At 46.5% G+C, this 24732-nt stretch overlaps 1 protein-coding gene and 1 non-coding gene across 5 annotated transcripts in view; both read right to left on the minus strand.

Annotated features, from left to right (window-relative positions):
• LOC105489529 (RUNX family transcription factor 2) overlaps nt 1-24732 on the minus strand; it is a 352919-nt gene that overhangs the window by 14181 nt on the left and 314006 nt on the right. The window lies entirely within an intron of this gene.
• LOC112428006 (U6 spliceosomal RNA) lies at nt 3869-3975 on the minus strand. The gene has a single exon (XR_003019836.2). It is a non-coding gene; the product is annotated as a U6 spliceosomal RNA (small nuclear RNA).

The raw sequence follows: 24732 nt of genomic DNA on the forward strand, positions 1-24732 counted from the left end.
GACATCCTTCCATAGATCTTTGAATTAAAACAAATGGAGTGCTATCATGAGACTGTTAAATATCTGTGAAGCCTGGCCTCAACCCGGGTTAATGGGAGCAGATTCTGGGAAGCACTTTGCAAAATGTTGGACACAATCAAATAGCAAGGAATTGTTGGTATCACCATAGTTGGGGTTCACTAGCTTCAGCTCTTTGGGCCAAAGAAAATGAAAGTCTTTTATGAATATAGCATAGACTCACACCTGTAATCCCAGCACTTTGGGAGGCCAAGGCGGGCTGATTACATGAGGTCAGGAGTTTGAGACCAGCCTGACCAATATGGTGAAACCCCGACTCTACTAAAAATACCAAAAATTAGCCAGGCGTGGTGGCGGGCAGACGTAATCCCAGCTACTTGGGAGGTTGAGGCAGGAGAATCGCTTGAACCCGGGAGGCAGAGGTTGCAGTGAGTTGAGATCATGCCATTGCACTGCAGCCTGTGCAACAGAGTGACAGTCTGTCAAGAAAGAAAGAAAGAAAGAAAGAAAGAAAGAAAGAAAGAAAGAAAGAAAGAAAGAAAGAAAGAAAGAAAGAAAGAAAGAAAGAAAGAAAGAAAGAGAGAGAGAGGAGGGAGGGAGGGAGGGAGGGAAGGAGGGAGGGAGGGAGGAAGTCAGGAAGGAAGGAGAAAGAAGAAAGAAGAAAGAAAGAAAAAGAAAGAAAGAGAAAGAAAGAAAGAGAAGATTTTCTAATATCCGTGAGAGTTTAGAGGTGAATATCTTTATTCCTGTCTTTCAAATGCAGAAACTGAGGGGAAAAGACATCAAGTGAGTTGCAGGCACTGAGGAAAATAGGACACGGCACTTCCGACCCCTTAGGCCCTTTATCACCTTCTAGCCCAGGACCCTCAGGAAGGGTCAAGGCATCCTTTGTTGTGGAAAGCACAACTTGGGAAGGAAAAGCTCAACTTGAAGGAAAAGCTTGCTGAGGAGAAAGGCCCTGTTCCTCCTCTCAGCCTTTCCTGTGTGCTGATGTCAACTGTCCAAGTAACAGATGGAGGTGGTGGGGCAGGTGGGCTATTCTGCTGTCCCCGGCTGTGCTGGCGTCAAACTATCCACTCTCCCCACTGTAGCTGCCAGCCTGGCATGTTGTGCCACCTGCCAGACCTGGTTCCTGAGGCCACAACAGAGTTCTCATACTTTCTACCATTCTGAAGGAAAAGTGGGATCAGTATTTTCCAGGGCTCTTTCAACCAAGGTGAGGAAGGCAACTGTCCTCTTCTCCACAGGCCTTTCTCCCCTTTCCCCACTTCCCCTGTCCTCTCGCACGCACGCACACAGGCCCATGGTCTCACCACCCCCAAAAAACACAGCTCCCCAGTTTCCTTCTCATTATGGGAAAAAAAACCATTCTGAATGGCTGCTTTTTCACGTACATGTAACAGCAAAAGGGGAATAAAATGAGGCAAAGAGGAGTAAAATTTTAGTGAACTATAATTTTTACATTTTTATTTAAAAATGTTTATTACACATTATATTTTATTATATATTTTTATTATTTCTTTATTTGTGCATTTGCTTCTTTATTTGTTGTAAGCCGGCAGAGCCTTTCGTTTTCCCAGCCGACCATTTTCTACCATCTGCTGTCTGCCTATCGAGGTGCAGGCCGCTGGGAGAGGCTTCCCTGAAGCAGAAGCTCCCTGGATGCACGCAGTTGGCGCCCAGGCTTTCTGAGAGACCCAGACCCAGGCCACTTTCATTGGCGGGCTCTGGAAACATTTTCTTTCAAAAGCTCTGGGCTGTAGCTCACTTATACATAAAATGAGCAAAACAACACTCTTTCCCACTGCTATGCCATGAGGTTTAATTGTTGCAAATTTGTGAAGTGTTTTAAGATCCTTGGATTAAAGAAGTTATATGAGAAAAAAATATTATTATAGAGTGGAATTCTGCTTAGTTGTCATATGTTTCCTGTAACTCTTCCCCTGTGTCTTATATAACTTGGAACAAGTACTATGAGCTATGAGGCCTTCAGAAAGCCTTTAAGTAATTTCTTGGCCTGCTTTCTTTACCTTTAAAAAAAAATCCTTCTTCTACTTCTCCTTTTTTTTTTCTTTCTAATGCAGCCAGAACTCGCTCTCCCCTAATCCATATGATGAGAAAGGAAGTCGCTTGGTTGGGGTGGCCCCTTGTCCACCTGGGTACTTCCTCGTCTCTCCTCCCTTCCTCTCCCTTGCCTTTGCTCCCCACCTACACCTTTTCTTTCTACCCTCATATACACGTTCATAAATTGAAATAAATTTGACTTTGAGCCCCGGCTCTAAAATTTGCTCTACCTCTTGGACCAACTGCCAAAACGCGTTACTGAGTGAGGCTCCCTGAAGCCGAGCCTGATGTGGGTCGAGGCCTGGTGATGGTGACAGAACAGAGCCTGGCTGACCAAGGAGCACAGGAGGCCCTGAGTGGCTCTTCCCCACTAGGACCTCCCAACATCAGCGTCACACCCGAAATGCGGGAAAACAGCCAGGCAGCTGCTACTGTGGCCATGCAGCAGCAGCCAAGAATGCCCCTTGTCGTGGCTGCAGCTGTGTCCCTAAACAGGTGCTGCCTGGAGGCCGGGCATGCCTGCATGTGTCACATCCTTCCCTGGGCACACAGAAAGGCATCCCAGATCAGGGATGCACATGGCCTTCACACGTGGCACTCTCGGGCCCCAGGCCTGTCCTGAGGCCGTGGAGATTGTGAGCATAAGATAGGCCCCAGGTGATGAATTCTTTGTAACCCAGTATCTCAGCCTCAAGATGCATTTAAACATTTTTTTTCCCTTCTTGCTTTCAGCCTTGAGGCAGACTTTGAAACTCTTAGCACCTTCCTTTCCCAGCAGGCACTTCCATGAACCACGCACGCTTGTCTAATTATGAGCTTGCTTAGAAATTCCAGGGACCAACTTTGAAACAAACCAGGCAGAAAGACCCAGCTGCAGGATCCTCCCACTCAAGAAGAGTTAGGAACAGTGAGGCCCCCACTGCCGGGCTGAAGTCAGTATGATGCAAATCAGACCTCCCCACAAGTCATTACTGAGATGGCCACAGAGTAGACACATGGACGTGCTTTCCACTACTCCTGCCTATTTCCCACACCTTTTTCTTCCTAAAACCCTTCCCTCAGCCTAAAAAGCTGGAATGATCTTCCAAAGGCATGAGTCTGGCCATACCCTAACCACCAGTATTTTAATAAAGTTGCTTTCCTTTCTCCACACCTCTCTTCTTCTGTTTTCTACCTCTGAGCAGTGAGCTGTCAGACTTCAGCCAGTTACAAAATGGGGCCCAGAGTCGCATTCCCTCTGCCCTCTGCCCTCAGCTGATGGACCTGGACAGATTAGAGGAACCCCCTTCCACTGACCCTGCACCTCCCTGGCATCACTGCAAGGGAGGGAGTGTCCCCAGAGGAGGAAGGAGCACTGACTCTTGGCTGTCTGGCCCCTCACAGGGACCAAACAGCTGCTGCCACCCCCACACCACCCTCACCTGATAATTGTCAGTCAGGGCCCTACTTCTCTGCTCCCCACAGACCAAAAGAACCCAGTGAGGGAGCGGTAAAGTGGGCCTGAGCCTGGGACAGGACAGAACCAGACAGCCTTCCTCCTGCACCTGGGCTCTTTTTTTTTTTTTTAATTTGTAATCTTTCATTTTTGTGTGCACATAGTAGGTATATGTATTTATGGGTTACATAAAATACTTTGGTAGAGGAATGTGATGCATAATAACCATATCATGGAAAAGGAGGTATCCCTCCCCTCAAGCATCAAATACTAGGTCTTGTTCATTTTTTCTATTTTTCCTTTTGGTACCCATTAACCATCCTCACTTTCCCCACCCCCCGCCTCCCCCTAAAAATTATGGAAGGCTTCACTAATTTGCATGTCATCCCTGCACAGGGGCCATGCTAATCTTTTCTGTATCCTTCCAATTTTAGTATATGTGCTGCAGAAGCAAGCACCCTGGGCCCTCTTTGTCTCTCATTCCTTCCTTACTCTACCTCACCTGCTTCTCCCCAGTCCCAACATTCACTCTTTTTCCCTCTTCTCCTACTGGTCTCCACTCCCACCCTCAGCCTGCCCTAGCTCCTTACCCCCAGCAACTTACTGTCTTCTTTTTTAAATTTAATTCTATCTTTAATTGCTACATAATAATTATATATATTCATGGGATACATGATGATGTTTTGATAAGTATAATGTATATTGACCAGATCAGGGTAATTAGCATATCCACCTTCCCAAACATTTACCATTTCTCTGTGTTGGGAATATTCAATATCCTCCTCCTAGCTATTTGAAACTATATGATCGTTAACTACTGGTACAGAACACTAGAACTTATTTCTCTTATCTAGCTGTAATTTTGGATCCTTTAACAAATCTCTCCCCATACCTTCCTCTCAAGGCTGGTTGGTTATCTGGGGGTTTGAGGAGCTGTGTGTTGCCTCTTCAACAAAAGGAGAGTAGGGACTGTGTCTCATACAGTGATACAGTCCCCTCCCTAAGTGTTTTACTCACCCCTGGGGAAACAAAAACCAAACCAGAGAAGTATTTCACTTTTAAAAGGGGGTTTCCTAGGGGCTGTTTCCTAGGGTCTATGTAAATTCGGTCCCATGATAGACTAATGCTAGAACATGCTGAGCTGAACACAATTAAATGGTTTCCTTCCCCTAGGAATTCTGAGGACCTTAACATGATAAAGAGCATGATAAACATCCGAGAGAGAGGCAGAATGTAGAGTTTTCCAAATTTATTTGAAACTCCCCTTTCCTAAGGAATATTTTGAGAGGCAAGGCAAACATCCCCTTGACCAATGCTGCAGGAGATGCCAGCTCCTCCAGGGCTGGCTCCACTCTGGAATTATGGACAGTGCCCAGCAGAGGATCCTGGATAGACCACCCCTTCACAGAGACCAGCATCTCTGCCCTCCTTCAAGCCAGAAAAGCAGAATTGGCCTCATCTTCCAGAATCTTCCACTGTCACTTTGACAAGTGGAGGACTTGCTTTACTCTGAGACTTTACTCTGGGGTGTTTCAGCCATGGACTAACGAAGAGATATCCAAAGCTACTCCTCTCACAATAAGGTCCCCCTCATAAAAAGCCACACCCCTCAGTTGTTCACCCCCAGCAGCACCTGCATTAGCACAACGGAAGTATTTCAAAGCCTAAAAACTACAGACTCAGCACCTTGGCTTGTGGCTACTTAATTACAGCCCTTCCCCTCCTGCTGCCTGCTTTCTTGGACCTGCTCTCACTTCTTTCAAGCTCCTCAGTAATTGACTCTCACCTCCTGGCTCCCTGGGGGTTCAGCTTGGTGTTCCCTGTGACAGGGCCCTTATCCAGAAGTCTCCAAACTGCCTTATGGCATGGACCAATTTTGTTTCCTTCAAATCAGGGGAAGGAAAGGGGAGTCTTCTCGCTTCCTGAGAGTGGTGCCTGAGAGCATGAGGAGAGGAGAGGAGAAGGGAGACTGTCCGGGTCAAGCCAAGGACAGGGTGGGGTATTCCCACAGGGCACCATCAGCATGGAAGCTTCCAGAAACAGAGCACACCCTGTGCAAAGGATGTTTAAGCCTACAGCCATTCACAGCAGCCCTGCTGCGGCCAGAGTGTATACTCCCATCATTTCCTCCCATTTCCCATTGACATTGTCCCTACAAAGAGGAGTAAGAATTATGTGAGATTCGGGCTGGTGATATCCCCTAGGCAACCATCAGGGCTGCTAAGAATCACAACCAGCACTGCAGGCCCACCCACGTTTCTTCCTCTGCAAAGGCGTGAGTACCTGGGGTGGAAGAAGCAGCTGGGAAAGCACGGCTTGGGGGCCACCAACACTCTGAAGGTGCAAGTCATGCTGCAACTGGGAGCCTCAGTGTGTTCATCTGCAGCATAAGCACAAGGGCTCCCCATCCCACCCACAGCGTGTCTGCCAGGGGCCTCAGGGCGTTCTGGGGGCAGGAGTGTGAGAGAGCTGAGTACTAGTCCCTCCACCATTTCCTAAAACTTCCCATTCCTGCCACTCAGCATCTCTTCCCTATGAAGATCAAACCCACACTCTCCCTGTCTGCCAACATATGCAGGGACAGGAGACCCAAAGGTCCCACCTCATTCGATTCCAGCTGCAGATGTCGTGGTGAGAGCCCCGTGAGCTGCCTCACCTTGGACGATGAACAGTGTGAATCACAGCAAAGACAACCTAAGCCCCTCTCCTGCCACAAACCCTGTCCTGACTACGCCTGAGAGTCTCCTCACCACTCACCTCTGCAAAGAGTTTCTCGAGAAGCTCTGGAAGACTGTGGCAGAGCAAGTGTTACTTTTAACCCGTCAAGATTCTAGCCCAGGTGACCATACCTCTATCTTCCTTACAGGGTCTTCTAGAGTAAAACAGCAGAACAAGGGTCGGGGAACTGGGGAGCGGGGGGAAGGCGAGGAAGGAGGAGGGAACAGAATGGGGACATTCCTGCCTCTTCACCCCTTTCTGAGTCAATGGCCATGGCCAGTGCTGCTGCTCACAGGCACTCTGAAGCTGGTTCCCAGCATAATCAAATTGAAGCCAAAGGTCAGGAGATGCCTTTGCCAGGAAGGAGAGGCCTCCAGAGGACCCAGTACTACCAAAATGCTCAGAATACACACTTCTGGTTACTATGCTGCTGCCCTTTGTCTTCCTGGCTGTCGCTCTCGTCTTCACCAGCCTAATCTCGAGCTTCAGGAATCCTAGACAGAGTCCCAGCCCTTCACATGCCGCTCTGTCTGGAGGGACCTGACTGATCTCTACTCCCCAGTCTGATGCTGCCTGCTTCCTTTCCCTGAAGTCCCAGGAAAACTGTCATAGCTCAGTGCTTGAGGCAGCACAAGGAAGAAGACTCTGGGAGAACCCCAGTCTGTGATGTGGGAGAGAAGGGACACAATATCCAAGGACAACAGAGAAGGGCAGATACAGAGAAGGGGAGGGAAAGGAGGACAAGGGAAGAGAGGGAGGAGAGGAGGGGAGAGGAAAGGAGAGGAGAGGAGGGGAGAGGAAAGGAGAGGAGAGGAGGGCAGAGGAGGGGAGAGGAGAGGAGAGGAAGGGAGGGGACAGGAGGGGAGGCGAGAGGAAGGGAGGGGAGAGGAGAGGAAGGGAGAGGAGAGGAAGGGAGAGGAGAGGAAGGGAGAGGAGAGGAAGGGAGGGGGGAGGGGAAAGAAGGGAAAAGGAGAGGAGGGAAGGGGAGAGGAGGAGAGGGGAGAGGAAGGGAGGGGAGAGGAGAGGAAGGGAGAGGAGGGGAAAGAAGGGAAAAGGAGAGGAGGGGAGAGGGGGAGAGGAAGGGAGAGGAGAGGAGGGGAGGGAAGGGGAGGGAAAGGAAAGGGAGGGGAGGAAGGAGGGGAGAGAGGAGGGGAGGGGTGGGAGAAGGGGAGGGAAGGGGAGAGAGGAGTGGAAGGCAGAGGAGGAAAGAGAGGAGGGGAGGGGAGGGAGAAGGGGAGGGAAGGGAAGACAGGAGAGGAGAATGGAGGGGAGGGGAGGAGAAGGAAGAGAAAAGGGGAGGGGAGGAGAGGGGAAAGAGGAGGCGAGAGAGGAGGGAAGGGAAGAGAGGAGAGGAGAATGGAGGGGAGGGGAGGAGAGGGAAGAGAAAAGGGGAGGGGAGGAGGGGAGAGAGAAGGGGAAGGGAGGGAAGGGGAAGGGGAAGAGAGGGAAGGGGAAGGGGAGAGGAGGGGGGAGGGGAGCAGAAGGGAGAGAGGAGGTGAGGGGAGAGAGGAGGTGAGGGGAGAGAGGAGGTGAGGGGAGAGAGGAGGGGAGGTGAGGGAGAAGGGGAGGGAAGGGGAAGGGAGGGGAGGAGAAGGGAGGGGAGGGGAGGGAAGGGGAATGGAGGAGAGGGAGGAGGGGAAAGGAAGGGAGAGGAGAGGAGGGGAGACAGAAGGGAAGGAGAGAGGAGAGGAGAGACGAGGGGATAGAAAGGAGAAGAGGAGGAGAGGGGAGGGGAGAGAAAGGAGAAGGGGAGGAGAGGGGAGAGGAGAGAGGAAGGGAGGGAAGGGGAGAGAGGAGGGCAGACAGGAGAGAGAAAAGGGGAGGGGGAGGGGAGAGGAGGAGAAAGGAGCAGAGGGGGAAAAAAGAAAAGAAAGGGAAGAACGTGAGGCCATAAAATCTTTAAAAATGAACTTTCCCTTCCCAGAGGGATATGAATGGGAGAGGAATGCCACAAAAAAGAGCCCATACAAGTCAATATAAATATGGTTATTTTAGGACTCGGTGGAGAATGGCTGCTGGTGGTCTCCCCCTTCTTCCTGGTGGGTCGGCGTTCATCCCAGGGAAGAAAACTGGGTCATCACAAGTCTGGCCCTGCGGCCCGACCAGGCGGCCAGCGTGGAAGTGAAGTGGGCGGCCACGCGGGCGGCGGCCAGGGCCGCACCTTGAGGCGGTCAATCTGTATGTGAGCAGCACTTTGATATCTGGCCACGAAAGGACAAGTTCTCAAAGCCCCCATTCATGGACCCTACACACAGAAGCAGCAAACAGAAAAAAAATTGTTTCCCCATCGGTCTAGAAAGGTGGGTTCCTGTTTATTAATCGAAGACCACATAAAGAATGCATGGTTACGAATGTTCCTTCTGAGGAGCACAGAAGCTGGTTAAAAAAAAAAAAAAATCCATCCGGTGATTACTTGGGACAAAAAGCTACTGCTGCGGCCCCCATGTTAGTTTTAGAAGGAAAATTCTACAAAAGTACGGGGGACCTATTTTCACCAGGCATCACTGAGGGCTTTCCACGGTGCCTGCTGAGGCTGGCCCCTGCTAGAAGCTCTCAGACGGTGGGTCACCAGTGCCAGCCGGCCACAGCTCCTCCTCCCCACCACCCCTTCTTCCTGCACTGAGAAACACCCAAGAGGATTTTTTTTTTTTTTTTTTTTTTAAAAAAAGGTCATTGGCAATTAGCTCCCTGTGGAAATCAGAGAACATTCGAAAAGAGTTCCCTTGGAGGAAGTTCAGAGAAACTCATTCTCAAGGCAAGGCTCACCCAGACCGAGAGGGTCCCACCCTCCATCTGACCACAGGCTCCATTTCCCACCTACAGCAGGGACCGTGGAAAAGGAATTAAGGAGCAAACAGGAGATAAGATGGAGGCTTGGGTTCTCTTTTGAAGCTTAATTAAAGCAAACTGATCAGCCTTCTACTGCACATGCCGCAGACTACACAAACGGCGAACATAATCACTAACAGGGAGCCCTGTCCTCGGCAGCAGGCGGGTGGCAAGGAAACCCGTTCAGGCTCCCAGCGCAGGAGAGAAAGCCCAACTGTGATCATTCAGTACAAATCGCACCTGGAGGCCAAAAAAATGCTGATCTCTCCAGATAAAGGAGGAAAAGGGACGGGCAGAGGAAATGGATTCCGAGCCATCTTCATTTAATTTATTTCTGTGACAGATCCTAACCTATTTCTAGGTGAAGGGATCAAACAGGCCTGTCACCAAATCACAGTCATCTCAAATATGCACAGACTGTACCCCATCCAGCTCCTGGACCACCAGCACGTTTTATGATTTCTTTACACTACAAATATTTGGCCGTGCTGAAATCACCCAATAAAGTCAATCCGGGGCTTCATCTGCAGTTCTGAGGCGCTCTCCAAGTGCTTGCTGGAGACTGGCCCAAAATAACCACTGCTCATCTTATTCAATATCGCAGGAAAATGTGTCCTCCTTCCCATATCTGCCTCCCACCACCTGGGAGCACAGAGACTGTCCCGTTTGGTGTGTGCTTGTTGTTTTTGCTGTTATAAAACGACTGCTGTTGTTTTCCACACACAGTCGCAGACGCGGTCAGGATGAATTGCCTGTGGGTGACAGCCAGGTCCTATGAACAGACTACAGGGCCAGTCCTGACCCTCTGCCGACAAAGTGAGTCCAGGCCGGCCACTAAGGCGGAGGCCGCGCCTGTCTCTTTGGGCAGCCACAGAGGTAGCCTCAGGGCCTGAGTCAGAAGACCAAGACTCAGAGACCTTCCATCCTGGGCCCTTCTGCCTCCTACCCTTCACCTTTCTCCTGGGAGAATGAGGCCAGGGTAAATTTAGGGGTGGATGCCACAGGAACAGGGAGAAAAAGAGGCGTGTCTGAGACAGGAGGAAACCACAGTTCAGGGGTATCATCCTGAAGGGTTGTCATTCAGGGTAAGCAAAGGGAGGGAAGAAAAGTAAGCGGCAGCCACCATTGTAACTCCACAGGGACGTCAGGCGGGCAGATGCCATCGTCAGTGGGGCCACTGTGTGTTTCTGTCCACGGAATAAGAGCTCACCCCACATTAAGACTCATACATTTCTGCATCCTCTTTCTCTTTGAACTCAGAAGTTCTTGGAGAACATAATCTGGGTTGCCCCCGAAGCCATCCTGCCTTTACTTAGAGAAGTTGATATGATTTTCCTCTATTCATAGAAGAGAAAACAGAGATATAGAGAAAATGAAGTGAATCAGAGGAAGTCAGGCAGGTTTCCTGAGGAGTTTCCCAGCCTCTGCACAGCAGGGGTGGGGCTCGAACACCTATCAGGAGGCCTGGAGGCATCTTCAGTTGGTTTGATGGGCATCTGTCCCCAGAAGCCTCTAGGTCAGTGGGTACAGGACCTTCCCTGCGGAACCTGATGAGCAGTTTTCTCCTCACTCCACAGGCTTCCAATGCCTGAAAACACCATGAAGGATGAAGTCCTGGGCAGCAGCCAAAGCTCCATGCATTCCACCCTGACCCTTCCCAGCCAGGACTGTAGACGCCGCAGCCTCCATCACCCTCACCACCACTAACCACTTCTCCAGCAATGACAGCTAGCCCTGGGCCCCAGGGAGGAAAAACAAAAATCAGCCCGCTGGTCATCAGAAACATCCCTGAAAGACTTGACAGGGCCTGAGGCAAAGCCAACAAAAATCAGTGTTTCTCCCAAAGCCACACCACGCTGCAAAGTGACTAACAATTCTCCTTCTTTTTAGAGGTTGCCTTGCCCATGACTTCTTCAGCTTTGTCTCTTTCCTCCTGCCTCAGAAGTTGCTGAGATACCTTACCATCATTCAGCGTGAGTTCAAAACTTATAAAATGCCCCTCCCCATTCCATCCTCCTGAGATGGGTCCTTGGGGTATGTTCTCCCTTGCTGCAGGAAGTTAACAAGCCTAACTTTACTTGACAATAAGTACCTTCTTGGTAGTTATCCGTTGGAAAGCAAAAATATGAGCAATCGTTCTGATCACAGGGGCATCTGCAAGCTTAGTTTCCACAAGGATGGTGCTGATGCTCTGAGATATCCACCTGGTAACCAACAACTGGTTTTTCAGAAAGACGTCACAACCCCAGCCGTGGCATCAGTGATCCATGTCTTGCATCCTCTTTTATTTCTCCTGGAGGCCACATTTCCAGTATGCAGCCAGGCTTCATGGGGAGAGAGGAGGAGAGACACCCTGAGCTCTGAAATGCAGGGTGTTGTCTTTGTGTTATTTTGCTTTTTTTATTTTTGCATTGAAAGTAGCTTCATTGTTTTCTGATTTTAAAATAATAAACACTGTAAAAAAATGCAAACTGCAGAAAATAGTTTTTAAAATGAAAGCTAACCTAAAGCCCACTAACCTGCTAATCATCACCAACATTTTGATAACCATCCTTTCATCCATCTCCTTATATATGTGAACATAGATACATTTTCTATATAAATGGGATATCACACATATTGTCTTTTAATACAGTGCACACATTTCTCTCTTCCATGATCTTTTTTTCTCATGTCCCACCTTCCCCTTTTCAACGCTCCTGCTCCAGGTAACCAGTGTTCCCTGAGGTGCTTCCTTCCACACTTAGCTCCTTTCTGCTCTCTCCACATGCAGTAGAGCCCAGTGAAAGCCCTGCTCCCATTGAAGTCATTGATTTTAGACAATGGACCCTGGTAGAGACAAGGATGGAGATCCACACATGTAACCTCTAACCCATGGACACTGATGTGCTGCTGTAATTATAAAGATTGTTGGTTGGTTGCTGGGCCATAACTGAGTTGCACTCAAAATATACTTGCGGGACAAACAGCGTCTCCTCCTCCTCCTCCTGCTCCTCCTCCTCCCCAAACTAAGTTGGATAATAAGGTGACAGGGGTCTGTGTGGATTTTGACACATCCCATTGCCCCATTGCCGCATTGTCTGTGTGTGGCAGTGATTTGGACAGGATGGTACAAAACCAGGTTTCCAGCCTTCTCGATGGCTTCTCCTCAACACTACTGAACAGAACTCTTCTCTGCTTCCACAGAGCGACTGTTTCCTTCCTAACTTTCTCTCATCAAATTATTTAAGATCTTGATCTTCCTGGCCTTCACCTGAGTAGGTTTGCCGCGCTCTGCATTGAACTTTTCATGCCCGTCCATGCATGCCAGTTGTTCACCATCCTGAATGACATCTTCAAGACACCAGATATGATAAATGTCCACTTTGTAATATGCTGCACTCTAGAGCATGTGATGAAAATGGATGTTATGTTAATCAAATCTATCTTTTGAAAATTCCAAAGTACACTAAAAATGAATTAGATGGTAATTTTTTGTTTCTACAATTCCTAGCATAAGAAAGAAATAGCCTATTAATATTTGGGGCTACAAAAATACGTGATTTGTACTCAACATTTCAGGAACATATTTATTGTATTAAAGCAACAGGGGGCACATCTGGGTCCCTGTTTGCATGTGTATTTCTGCATCCAGGAGCCTGGGCCTCTGGTCTCTGGCCTTTTAAAATCTGTACCAGGTTGCCTGCCACATACCTCTCCCCTGCCTGTCACTCACCATGAGCAGCCCCTCACAGGCCAGAGCTCTGCTGTGCAAACAGGTGCCTCAGAGTTCACCCAAAAGATTTAAAAAAAAAAAACAAAAGACAAAAACTTTCCACTCAGAGCAGGCAAGCTTTACTTTTTTAAACTAAGTGTTACTTAACAGAAGGCCTCGTAAAGCTCATAAAACACTGGAACATCTGGTAAACGGTGTCAACTTTACACGTTCTCCAGCACAGGGTACAGGACTCTTGTTTCCACTGGCGTAACTCAGGGATGCAGAACCCCGTGCTGGTGCGTCTCCGGGCTCCCTGCCCGTCCTGATTTTCATAGGATGGTCTCAAGCCAGCAGGTCTGTCTCTACTTTCAACCAGCCCAGCAACAGACAACCAAGAACCTCAGAGTCCAGATACAAGAGGCAGCAAGGGAGGTGAGGAGAGCGAAACAACCTGAGGACCCAAGGACATGACCTGCTGTGATTGGCATACACTGTGTTTGGCATACACTGCATGCTGGGAGCTGGGTGGAGCAGACTAGGATGTCACATGTGATTGGCAGCCTGCCTCTTTTGGGTGCCTTCAAAATAACATGAGAATCTGTGGTTTAAATGTTCATTCATTTATCCTAGATGTTAAACACACTGCTTTTTGCCCAGGTGAGGTGCCAGGGGATGGGGAGGGTTACTCAAAGACATTTAAAATCAACATTTCCAAAGTCCTCTGGAAATGAGGTCATCGTTCCATCAGCAGGCACGATTTTCTATACCTGTTTTTATATCCTGGCAAGTAAGGACCCCAAAGGCTCCACTGTGAGATTCTGACTTCACCATGAGAAGAAGGCTTCTTTCTTCCCAGCTGGTCTCCTTCTTACCATGTGACTTTGAATCCCAGGGATAGCCACAGGAAAACATCAGAGAGACACTATCAACATTTTGAGACTCTAAGCAAACATCTCAGTGAGCAAACCCTCACGTCCCCTTAGGAATCTACAGCATTTAGGGCTCAGGATCATCCCACTCTCCCAAAGCCAGCAGAGACCTGGTGATGCAAGCACCCAAGGGTGAGACGAGGACCTCTAGCTGGAGGAGGACTGACCACGTGTTTCTGGGCAAGTCCCTCGACTGAGCTCCAATGCTTTCATCTGAAAAATTGCTCTGTCTCTCTCCCAGGATTGATGTAAGAATCAGCAGACTTAATACACACAAGTGTGGCTTATAAGGCCTTCCACAAATATTACTTGTCATTATACACATATCATGGCTGACTAGTTTGTCTTTTCTGTAGTATTCATTAAAAAAAATACTCAGTTCTGGCTAATAAAATGTAGCAGAAAGTCTGCTGAAAGGTTTCTGGGAAAGAAATGTTGCTGCTGATGATACACAATTACGTTAGAGAAAAGAGTTCTCTAGTATACCTCCTTCCCTGTGCTTCCAGTCTTTGAAAGTGGAGCTGCTACAGCTATTCTGTAACCATGAGGCTATACAAGCCTATGGGTAGAAATTCATTACGTTGAGGATGACATGGAAGAGGCAAGAAAGGGCCTGGAGACTTGATATCACTGAACCAATGCCAGCAAATGCCTGCTTTTGGACTTATGTGAAAAAAACAAACCCTACTTAGGCAAGCCACTATTGATTGCGTTTTTCTGTTATTTGCAGCTGAATGCATTGTAAAGGACTGAGTCCTTCCTTTATCTGTTCTCACAGGACCTTGTATTTTCCTCTAAAGAACTTATCGCAGTCATAATTATTTAAGTATCAGTGTGATTATCTGCTTAATGACTCTATCCTCAACTAGATTTTAAGTTCTGCGAGAGTAGAAACCACATCTGTCTGGTTCACCATTGAATCCCCAGCTCCTTATCTCAGTGCCCAGCATATAGTAGATGCTCAGTAAATACTGGTTGAATGAATGAATGACTGAATAAATGAATAGTACTTATGCTGAATAGACACTTGTCAGTTCACTTCCTGTTCTCAGTAGGGCTAGTGTGGTAATCTCTCAAATTAGTGTGGAAGTTTTGGCGGCATGGAGGGACCTCCCTCTACCATTTTCTCTCCAACACTAACGAGTCAGATTTTCCATGCCGGTCAAGCCACTTTCCCTTATGGAGAATAATGCCCAATACAGACCCCTTAGAAGGACCTCAGTAAATTCCAGCTGAACAGATTTTGCAGCCCCCAAGAGTCGTTTTCCATAAGGTAAGTGCATCCTTCCTTCTAAAGGCAATTTGAGTCTCTCCCTCTAAACATGAAGCCCTGACCCCAGCTTCAACAGCAGGAAGATACCTCAGTAAGCAATATCCCCCATAGCGTTACCTGATTTTTCTTCAGGAAGAAGGAAGAAAAGTTTCTTAGTGAAAACCCTTCTTTCCTCTACTGCCGCTCCCTGGGCTGTGTGTTACCACTTCTAGTCTCAGCTGGAACTAGCAACCCAAAAGCAGTCCCAGAAAAGAGAAGGAAAAAGAATTAAATCGCACCACCCACGAGGGATCAGGAGTTTACAAAACACTTTCCCCATGGTTGGCTGCAAACGCCGTGCGGAGGGTGGTCTCTTCCCCTCCATTGCCTGTCCCTTGTCCTCCCTGTGCCAGAGGGGTGTATATTACCTTTTTCCTTCTGCTAAATGCCAACACACAAACTCCTGGAAACAATCCATCAGCAATTCAGAGACAGGATCTCCCACGTAAAGCAGGAGGATCCTGAGTTTCAACTTCCTGTCTCCATTCACACTCTACCTTCCAAAAGGAGGGAGACTGGCTCCCTGGAAGCCATAAAGCATAATGGTCAAGAACCAAGATTCCAGACCTGGGAACCCTGCCACTTCCTCGTTATATAATCCTGGGCATTTTATCCAATCTCTATAAAAACTCATTCTCTGTTTTGGTAAAATGGGGAAATAAATGAGATAATCCATGTAAAGTGTAAGCTTGCCACATAGCAAGCCTCCGAAAACTTCACATATTTTTATCCAGGTTTAACTCAAGTCACACTTACCTATGAAACCGTACTCTGGGAGGTTGTTAAATGTCCTCCAAGGCATTTTCTCCTGATTGGCCAGTTCCCACCAGCCTTCTATGTCTTGCCTCTGTCTTCTCTGAGTCCATCTGCCTTTCCTAGGCTCATTCCCTCTAAAAGAGCTGCTCCAATTTGAGAGATGCCTCCCAAAAGATTGTGGAGCCCATCGTGGGGCTATCTCAGTTACTGCCTTAGTTACCCGAATCTTGCTGTCCTGTTCTTTGCCAGGCAAGTTACCTCCCCTCGGTCTGTTTTCATCATCTAAAAATCAAGAATAACCATGTCTACTTTGCAGGATTGTTATAAGGTTTAAAAATTAAGTATCTGTAAAAAGCCAGGCACATACCGGGCACTCAAATCAGGCTTAATGTTCCTATTCATATTATTATTATTCAAGATCCAAGTTAGCCTATGCCTAAGTTAAACAGAAAAAAGAAGAAAGAAAAAGCAAGAGCAAAAACATTTTTTTCTTTTCTTCGAGCTGAGATGCAAGTTGGCAATCAACTGGGGTCTGGAAAGGGAGCTGGCCAGCCACCCAGCGTGCCGCTGCTTCCCAGGAAGATCCTGCTTTAAAGCTGAAGCCCCACTGGTCAGGGTCCAGCGACGCTTGGCACATGACTGGCACCACCACACAAATACAGAAAAATGTCTGGTTGCAAATGCATTGACAGAGTTGGATTAAAAATAAAGTCCCCGGATGGACCCAGCAAGCTTATATTTTAGAAGGATTTCTTTCTCTCTCTCTGGAAATGTTCTGGACTCCTGAAAATAGAGGTTTATTATGGAAATGCTGACAGACCCTTAAATAGAGCACTGTATTTGCAACACTGTAATTATGCCTCCATTGAAAAGCTCCAAAGAAAACATGATTTCCCCTGTGCAAATAAATCATGCATGGCTTTAAAGGCCCAGATTTGTATCATTCGAACCATAAGGAACCATCGTCTTCCATATGTAAATGAATTATAAATAATAATGGCTTTAAAAAAGGCCCATCCCAGGGAAATATGGACCCACTACGATGGCATTTGTAAAACTGGACCCACATCTCACTATTGTCTTACTGCATGAGTAGGCACCAGATTCGCCTTATTACAGCATTGATTTGATTGACCTAGAAATTGTCCCTGAATAAATAAGACATTCATATCTTCTTCCATTTATACCCCTCACAGAACTTTCTCCCACACTCTCTCTCTTTCTCTCTTCCACTCTAACATATTTGCTCTGTGCCATTCCTCAGCAAGATGATCTGAGGTTAGACCCTGCAAATAACCACTTCAAGGTGATGCAGTGGCTCAGATGTGTCCAGTGACTGCAGATCTGTTTGCACCCACCATGTAAGGTGCCACATGCACTTCTCTATGCTCTTGACACATCTCGTGGAGGGTGTGGGGCCACCAATACTTTAGAACTGTATCTTGACAACCACTGTATGTTTGACATACAACATGTGTCTGCAGCCTCTGCAAAATGTGCTCCAGATTTCATAGCCACTGCCCCGAGCACTGGATAAGGGGCCATTATGTGAATCTGTAGCAGCTCCAAGCAGTAATCAGAGAAGCAGACCACGGTCCTGGAGGACAGGCTTTATTCTCCCATCCAGATTGTGGTTTGCTTATTTTCAAACAGTTATTGATACTTCCAAATTGCAGTCACTAAATGACAGGTTTCATTTAGATGATCATCAAAAATGAAACTAGCAGAGTTGAGGCTATAATTCTTTTTTTCTTAATAGCAAAAGAAAATCTGCATTATAACTATATAGAGCTACATGTGGTTATAGATACTTGATTATACCTACAAAAAATGTGTTACATGACGTTTGTGTTTTTCAACAACAAAACTGTAGCTGGATTTTTTTCATAGACATAATTTTCATATTTGGGGATAAGTAAACTCCTAAGAGGTCTTTTGAATTACAAATGAGAGATTAAATTAGGTTCCTTCTGATTTCCTTATCAAGTCTACTTTATTACATTCTAATTAGTTGAAATTGGGTAACAGAGAGTTGCCTGAATCTGCATGTAGCACATATAAACCCAGAGGCCCTGTGACCCAGGCTTGGTGAAGTGCTGTGTTAAAAGCAATTCAACAGAAAAGATAGATAAATATAATTGAAAGCTATTTAAATCCTTTCTCGTTCTTTTTAGAAAACACCAAATCAGGGGAGGACATACGTTCCATATAATAAAATAGTTTTAAAACTCTTGTTATGGACTGAATTGTGTCCCCCTAAAATCCATTTGTTGAAGCCCTAATCCCCAATGTGACTGTATTTAGAACTACGACCTTTAAAGAGGTAATCAAGGTAAAATGAGGTCATTAGGGTCATTAGAGAGGGGGTCCTAATCCAATATGACTGTAGTCCTTGTAAGAAGAAGGGACATCAGGGAGGCACGCGTGAAGAGTGAAGGCCATGCTGGGAGAGAGCCATCTGCAAGCCAAGGAGAGAGGCCTCAGGAGAAACCAGCCCTCTCGATCTTGGACTTCCAGCCTCCGGAAGTGTGAGAAAGTAAGTTTTTGCTGTTTAAGCTACCTGCTCTGCAGCATTTTGTTATGACAATCCCAGCAGACTAATCCAACTCTCTTTAGATATCCTTCATGGTTATTCTCTTACACCTGTCAGTGGCTCCCCTAAAAACTACTTACTCCTTCCCTCTCCATGGCTCTCACACTCTCCTGAAAGCCCACGTCATGCCTGCTTTCATTTTTCTCTCCCTGCTCCCCTCTTTGGCTCAGCTCTTTATTATGTGTGTCAACTGGGCCTCTCTAGTAATTTGAAATGGTTTTCTTCCTCTTTTCTTCTTTTCATCTTATCTTAACCAATATAAGAGAGACTGAAAAATTAAAGGCCTTCCTCCAAAGGGGAAGTGGGGAGAGAGGCTATAAGTATGTATTACAACCTGTTGTCCTTATTACACACTTCAAAATTATAATACAGAAGCAACCGGGACAAGAAAGAAACGAATGAAGGTTCAGAGAGACATGAGATACAAAGCCAAGTGTGGTGGCTCACACCTGTAACCTCAGCACTTTGGGAGGCTGAGGCAGGGGGGTCACTTGAGGCCAGGAGCTTAAGACCAGCCTGGCCAACATGGTGAAACCCCATCTCTACTAAAAAATAGAAAAATTAGCCATGCGTGGTGGTGCATGCCTGTAATCAGCTACTTGGGAGGCTGAGGCAGGAGAATCACTTGAACCCAGGAGGTGGAGATTGCAGTGAGCCAAGATGGTGCCACTGCACTCCAGCCTGGGCAAAAGAGTGAGACTCCATCTCAAAAAAAAGGACAGAGATACAAACAGCAGCGCTGCCAACATGATGCCAGAAGTGCAGTAGGAAAGGCCAATTCTCTAGTTATTTAAAAAAAAAAAAAAGGGAATCTAAATGTTTGGCTATAGTAATGCATTGCTTAACAGGATAAGTTCTGAGAAATGTGTCCTTAGGCAATTTTGTCATTGTGTGAACATCGTAGAATACACTTACACAACCTACATGGGCAAGCCTACTATATGCCTAAGATATATGGTATAACCTATGTTCCCAGGCTACAGACCTGTGTAGCATGTTACTGTACTGAATACTGTAGGCAATTACAACACAATGGTAAGCACTTGTGCATCTAAACAAATCTAAACATAGAAAAGGCACAGTAGAAATATAGTATAATAGAGAAAAAAAATAGTACACCTGTATAGAGCAGCTCTATTATAATCTTAGGGAACCACCACTGTATATGTGGTCCACCACTGATGGTAATTTATAACAATGCATGTCTGTAATATGTTTGCCACCCTGAAAAGCTTTGACATCCTGTCCACCTGGTCAGAAATGAATGTGAAGGTAAACAAGAAATGGTGTGTTCAATTCTCAGCAGGCTTTCCTCTAGGGGAAAGCAGACAGCTAAGTAAACCTCATTTGGCCTAACTGAAAAGAAAGGAGGGAGAAAGAGGGAAACCGGAAATCCTCCACAGAACAAGTACAATTTTATAAGCATCAATAGAAGGTCTGATTTTTGTTTTGGAATGGGCTTGTTTATAGTTGACAAGCAAAATATTTAGAAATGTAATGGGAAGAAAAGGTCACCACCAACTCCAACAAATTCTACCATTAGTCAGCAAAATGCCACCAGTCCGGATTCAGGCATCTGTGTACAATTATAACAGCATTCACAATGCACTCTTCACCTTCAAAGCCCTTTCCGCAGCATTAACGAATGAATTCTCACAACAGCCTTCTCAAGGAGGTGTGATTATATCTGTGTGGGAGAGAGAGGCTGGGGTGGCCCAAAGAGGTTCTACTTTCCCTAAGCCTGAGAGAGACACATCCTGGAGATGCCAATTCTTGGCAGTCTCTGGTCAGCTAGGGCCCTCCCAGGTCTCCAAGGACTATAGATCTCCTGGCTTCCCTTGAGTGCAGGAACCATCCAGAGAGGAGGCCACCAGCTTTACTGCTGCCAATCACCAAGAACTGAAAGACACAGCTCCCTCTCTCAGGGGTGATGAAAGCTCATTTCTGTATCCAAACAGGCATCTCTCCTCCAATCATTAGTTTTCCGAGCTCTCTTGCAACATGTGCTGGCTTTGTCCTGAGTTGACTTAGCTAAACTGTAACTAGAATTCTCAGAATTCTCTTGCTTGTATAATTCTAAGTTAGGGTTGGCTACAAGAGACGTTAGAGTGGGATCTGGGAGATGAAAGTGAAGTAGCCTCCATTATGCTGGTAAGGAGGTATGGGGCTCCAAGCATCTTTTTAGCTTAAATTGCTGCTACTCGTCCACTGCCCATCTGTTGGAAGACAGCAAAGCTGGGCCTGTGGCTCTTTCAGATCCTATAAGATTTCTTCCTTCAGCTCCTCTGGGTCCTGAACCAGGCATGTGCTCAGTTCTATGGAGAAGGACACCTGCTTCTGCAAACCAATTGCTTTGTCAAGGAGGTGAGTGCTATGGTCTGAATGTTGGTGTCTCCTGACAAATTCATAGGTTGAAAGTTAATCTTCGATGTGATGGTGGAAAGAGGAGAGGCCTGTGGGGAAGTCCTTATGTCCTCACAAATGTAATGAGGGCCCTTATTAAAAAGATTAAAAGGAGCACATGAGGACACAACTAGAAGGCACTACCCATGAAGCAGAACACAAGCGCTCACCAGACACCAAACCTACTGGTGCCTTGATCTGGAGTGTCCCAGCCTCCGGACCTGAAAGAAATACATTTCTATTGTTTATAAATTACCCAACATAAGATGTTCTGTTAGAGCAGCTTGAATGGACTAAGGCAATGAGTGACACACGTGGGTTCCAGTTTGTCTTCAATGCTTCGTGCTGGTGCATTCCAGTTTATCCTTGGCCATTCCCACTTCATATCCAACATTTTCTTTCCAATTGATGATCTTAGGGACCTGCAATGGCCACAGACCCATCACCAGATGAGGCAATAGCCTTCCATAGACTTCCTCACCAGCTTCCGTAACTGTGTAAAACATAATCCCTGTAGAAAAGACCTCATTCACCTTGTGTCTCATAGTGGTTCAGCTTCCTTGATCAAACTCTAACTGACACAGGACATTTGACTACTTATGTGATCACAGGATCTCCAAACGGAATGGGTCCCCAACCGGGAGTCTACCCCCTGGAAGCCTAGAAGGCATGTAAAATGGCATCCGTGGTTTCGGTGGGCCTCTCAGTTTCCCCTATTTCTCTCCTGTAGATCTGCTTGGCCTCATTTCCTGTGAACTACGACTTAGCAGACCTGTGAATCTGAATTCTAATCCAACAGCACATGTCCAGTCCTCTCTAATCCCTCCTGCTGACTTCCATCCCACTAGTGAGGGCAAATGAAGAAGCAAAGACTGGACAAACAAAGTGCACCCAGCCTGTCCCCTTACTGGTCAAGTGTTTATTTAATGAGGAGCTACCTGAAAGATGTTCCATTCATGTAAGTTTCAGTCTCAAGTGTGAGGCTAGTTTGGGGATTTAGTGGCTTCAGTAAGAAATCTAAATATTTTCCAAGAAAGGCCAAATATGGAAGAAAGAGGAGAATAGTTCAGAATAACCTTCCCAAGGGGCCACCATTTTTCCAAGCAGAGTGCACCCATGTTCTCTCAAGTTCACACCATACAGGAGAGTCAGCAGGAGTGTTGGGGATGGATGGATGGATGCTGTGCTGGACATCTGCGAACAAGCTCTAAGATCCAGACTCTGCCATTTCCCAGCTCTTCTCTATATTCAAAGAAGGATGACCTCTATACACTACCAATGTTCCCCACTGCTTCCTGCTTGGTTTGGCCAATGAGAAACATGGGCAGCATATTTGAGAATGGGCAGAAAAGAGAAGCCAGGTTTTCACACCCCACCCCTACTAGGGGCTGAGACTTCTCTATCCAAGACACCACCAGTTGGATTCCCTCCAGAACCAGCTTTCAGCAGGTAGCTCAGGCTCTTGGGCTTAGGTAATACCTTTGTTCCTCCAGCCCTAGGGAAAATAGAAATTTTCAGCAATTGCTAATCTTGGGGTTGCCTTGCCTTACCCTGCTTGCTCTTTCAACTCTTCTAAAAACCTTTGTAACTAATTTCCCATATTAAATTTCCTCTATTAAATTATTCTGCATGGGTTTTGTTTTTTCTGGAGCGACACTGGCTGATACATATGCTTTCAACTCTAGGGATTAGAATTTGCCAAAACTGACGCCCTTCCAAGATTTTTAAGTTCCCTAGGCTAGCATCATTTTTTTCCATTTCTTGTAGACAACAATACAAAAAGTGTTGCCGAAGAGGAAAATTGAATGGTAACTCTGCACCCAGTCTTTATGTGGAGGGTGGGAGCAGAAGACAAGGAAAATTGACTCAGGTTTTCTCCCTAACTCAGTAAAAGTAGATATATACTATAGGGGTTTCTCATGTCATAGTTATGGGTTTCTATTCATCCTTTCCACACTGTCTTACCCAAACTTCACTTCTTTCATGTATTCACCAGCATATTTTGAGCATCTGCTAGGCCCTGGGGATACAAAATGGACAAGATGCTACTGACCTCAAGGAACTTCTAGTCTAGTGGACAAGTGTGATCATGTGCATGTCCTTTCTAGGATTAGCCCTTACCATTAGAACATGTAGTACTGATGTAGAATTATCCATTCCAATCAAAACAGCCAGATAAGTTCCTCACAGACCAGAATCTTTCCAGCAACTTCAGCAGAGATATTCACAAACAAAAGCACATCCCTTCAAAGTCATCCTCACAGCAACCTTCATCACTAGGGTCTTTCATATAGGAAGGCAGCAACACGCACTCCCACAAAGGAGACCATATTCTCCCTCTTCAAGTTCAGATCCCAGTCTCTTCCAGATTTGGACATTCTGATCATTCATATCATTGCCACGTGTGCTCTGACTACATATCAGTTCAATCTACTAAATCTTCAAGGGTTGTCTTGGCCTACATGTTCAGAAGATCTCCTAATCTTCCCTTTCCCTACTCCAAGCAAGACACTGACCCTGCTAGTCTTCAAGGTTTCTTCAGATCACGCTTCCACCTCTTCCTTCTTAATCAGTTTTATATCTTTCCTCAGCACTTGCTAGGTTCTGGCAAGTAGAAGGCATTCAGTGTTTGTTGAATGAATGAATGTATAGATGCATGGATGATGAGTTTGGAGTGAGAAGCAATCAATGATGTGTTAACTAAGGGTTGTCTACAAAGTACTGGTTTGGAAATCTTGCTTTAAGTGCAATACCATGCTTATCCGTGATCATCATTGGAGTCATAAGCCAAAAATAAGACTTTCAAGGAATAATACTGAAGCTTCATCCCCAGGCACAGACCAGCACCCGTGTATACAGAGGAAGGCTGGCTGCTATACCTGGACCTGCAAGGGTAGTTTTGCCCCAAGATTCAGCCAGTATTAGAAAATCAAGATTTCTAAGGAAATGTTTGAGCCATCCATTTCCCAGAGTCCCCTCACGAAGTTGGCTCAGTATGGATCCAATATTTTAAAATCCTCCACTGGCATTTCCAGTTGCAGAAAATGTGGATCATAACAAACTGCAGCAGACAGCTTCTTAATTTTCCTTTGCAGGAGCGGCCTGCAAACCCAACACCCACAGGCAAAGCCCTATGCAGTGTCAGTTGGAGACCACAGGAGAGTGTCTGTTAGCAGCTGTAAGACTTTCCCTCTTCCCAGACCTCAAACCTTAGAATCTGGCTCATTAAAGATAGACAGTAGGCTCCCCTGAGGCCCAGACCTTTCCCCAGCCTACTAGAAATAACCAAGAAGCCAGAGGTGACTCAGCTCCTACTTAGACCCAGACTGACTTTTCTACCAGCCAGTGCTGTTGTTTCAAGGTCCAGTCTTGACGGGAGCCACCCACACCCCAACCTGTGAGTAGCTCTTCCCCAGGAAAACAAAACAAAACAAAACACAAACCAATAGAAACCCTGAAATTTAGGTAGCAGATTTGCAATGACTTGGGCACCATGTAGAATTAACACAGAATGCCTCATGCCATAAGATGAAATCACAGCACCCAAAGATGAGCCAAAGGATGGCCTCCACATCTCCCTACATTGCTGAGGTGAGTGGCAAAGGCCTGCCCTCTCTCTGCCTTCTGGGCAGGAAGTCTTACATGGCTCTTGCATTCCATCCAAAAGACAAAAGAGGGGGTGGATTTCTCTGAACCCTCGCCAGGTCACACTGAGGTGGGTGTTGGGTCTTTTGAAACTGTCAGAATGAGTATGCTTCTGATTATGGGGTTCCCAAGACTCTGAGCCAGCTTTTTTTTTTTTTTTTTTGTAAGCACATACATTTTCTTTCTGGACCACAGCCACGTTGCTCTGGCTATGTTAATCCCCACAAGTAGTCACAGTGCTTCCCAGGGCATCCAGGGAGTTGCTTGTTTTAGGGAAATCCTGTTAGTTTGAACTCTGTTCAAGAATGTGCCCAGTGTGCTTCAGCCCAGGAG

Source organism: Macaca nemestrina, chromosome 5 (assembly GCF_043159975.1).
Source record: "Macaca nemestrina isolate mMacNem1 chromosome 5, mMacNem.hap1, whole genome shotgun sequence".
Lineage (NCBI taxonomy): Eukaryota > Metazoa > Chordata > Mammalia > Primates > Cercopithecidae > Macaca > Macaca nemestrina.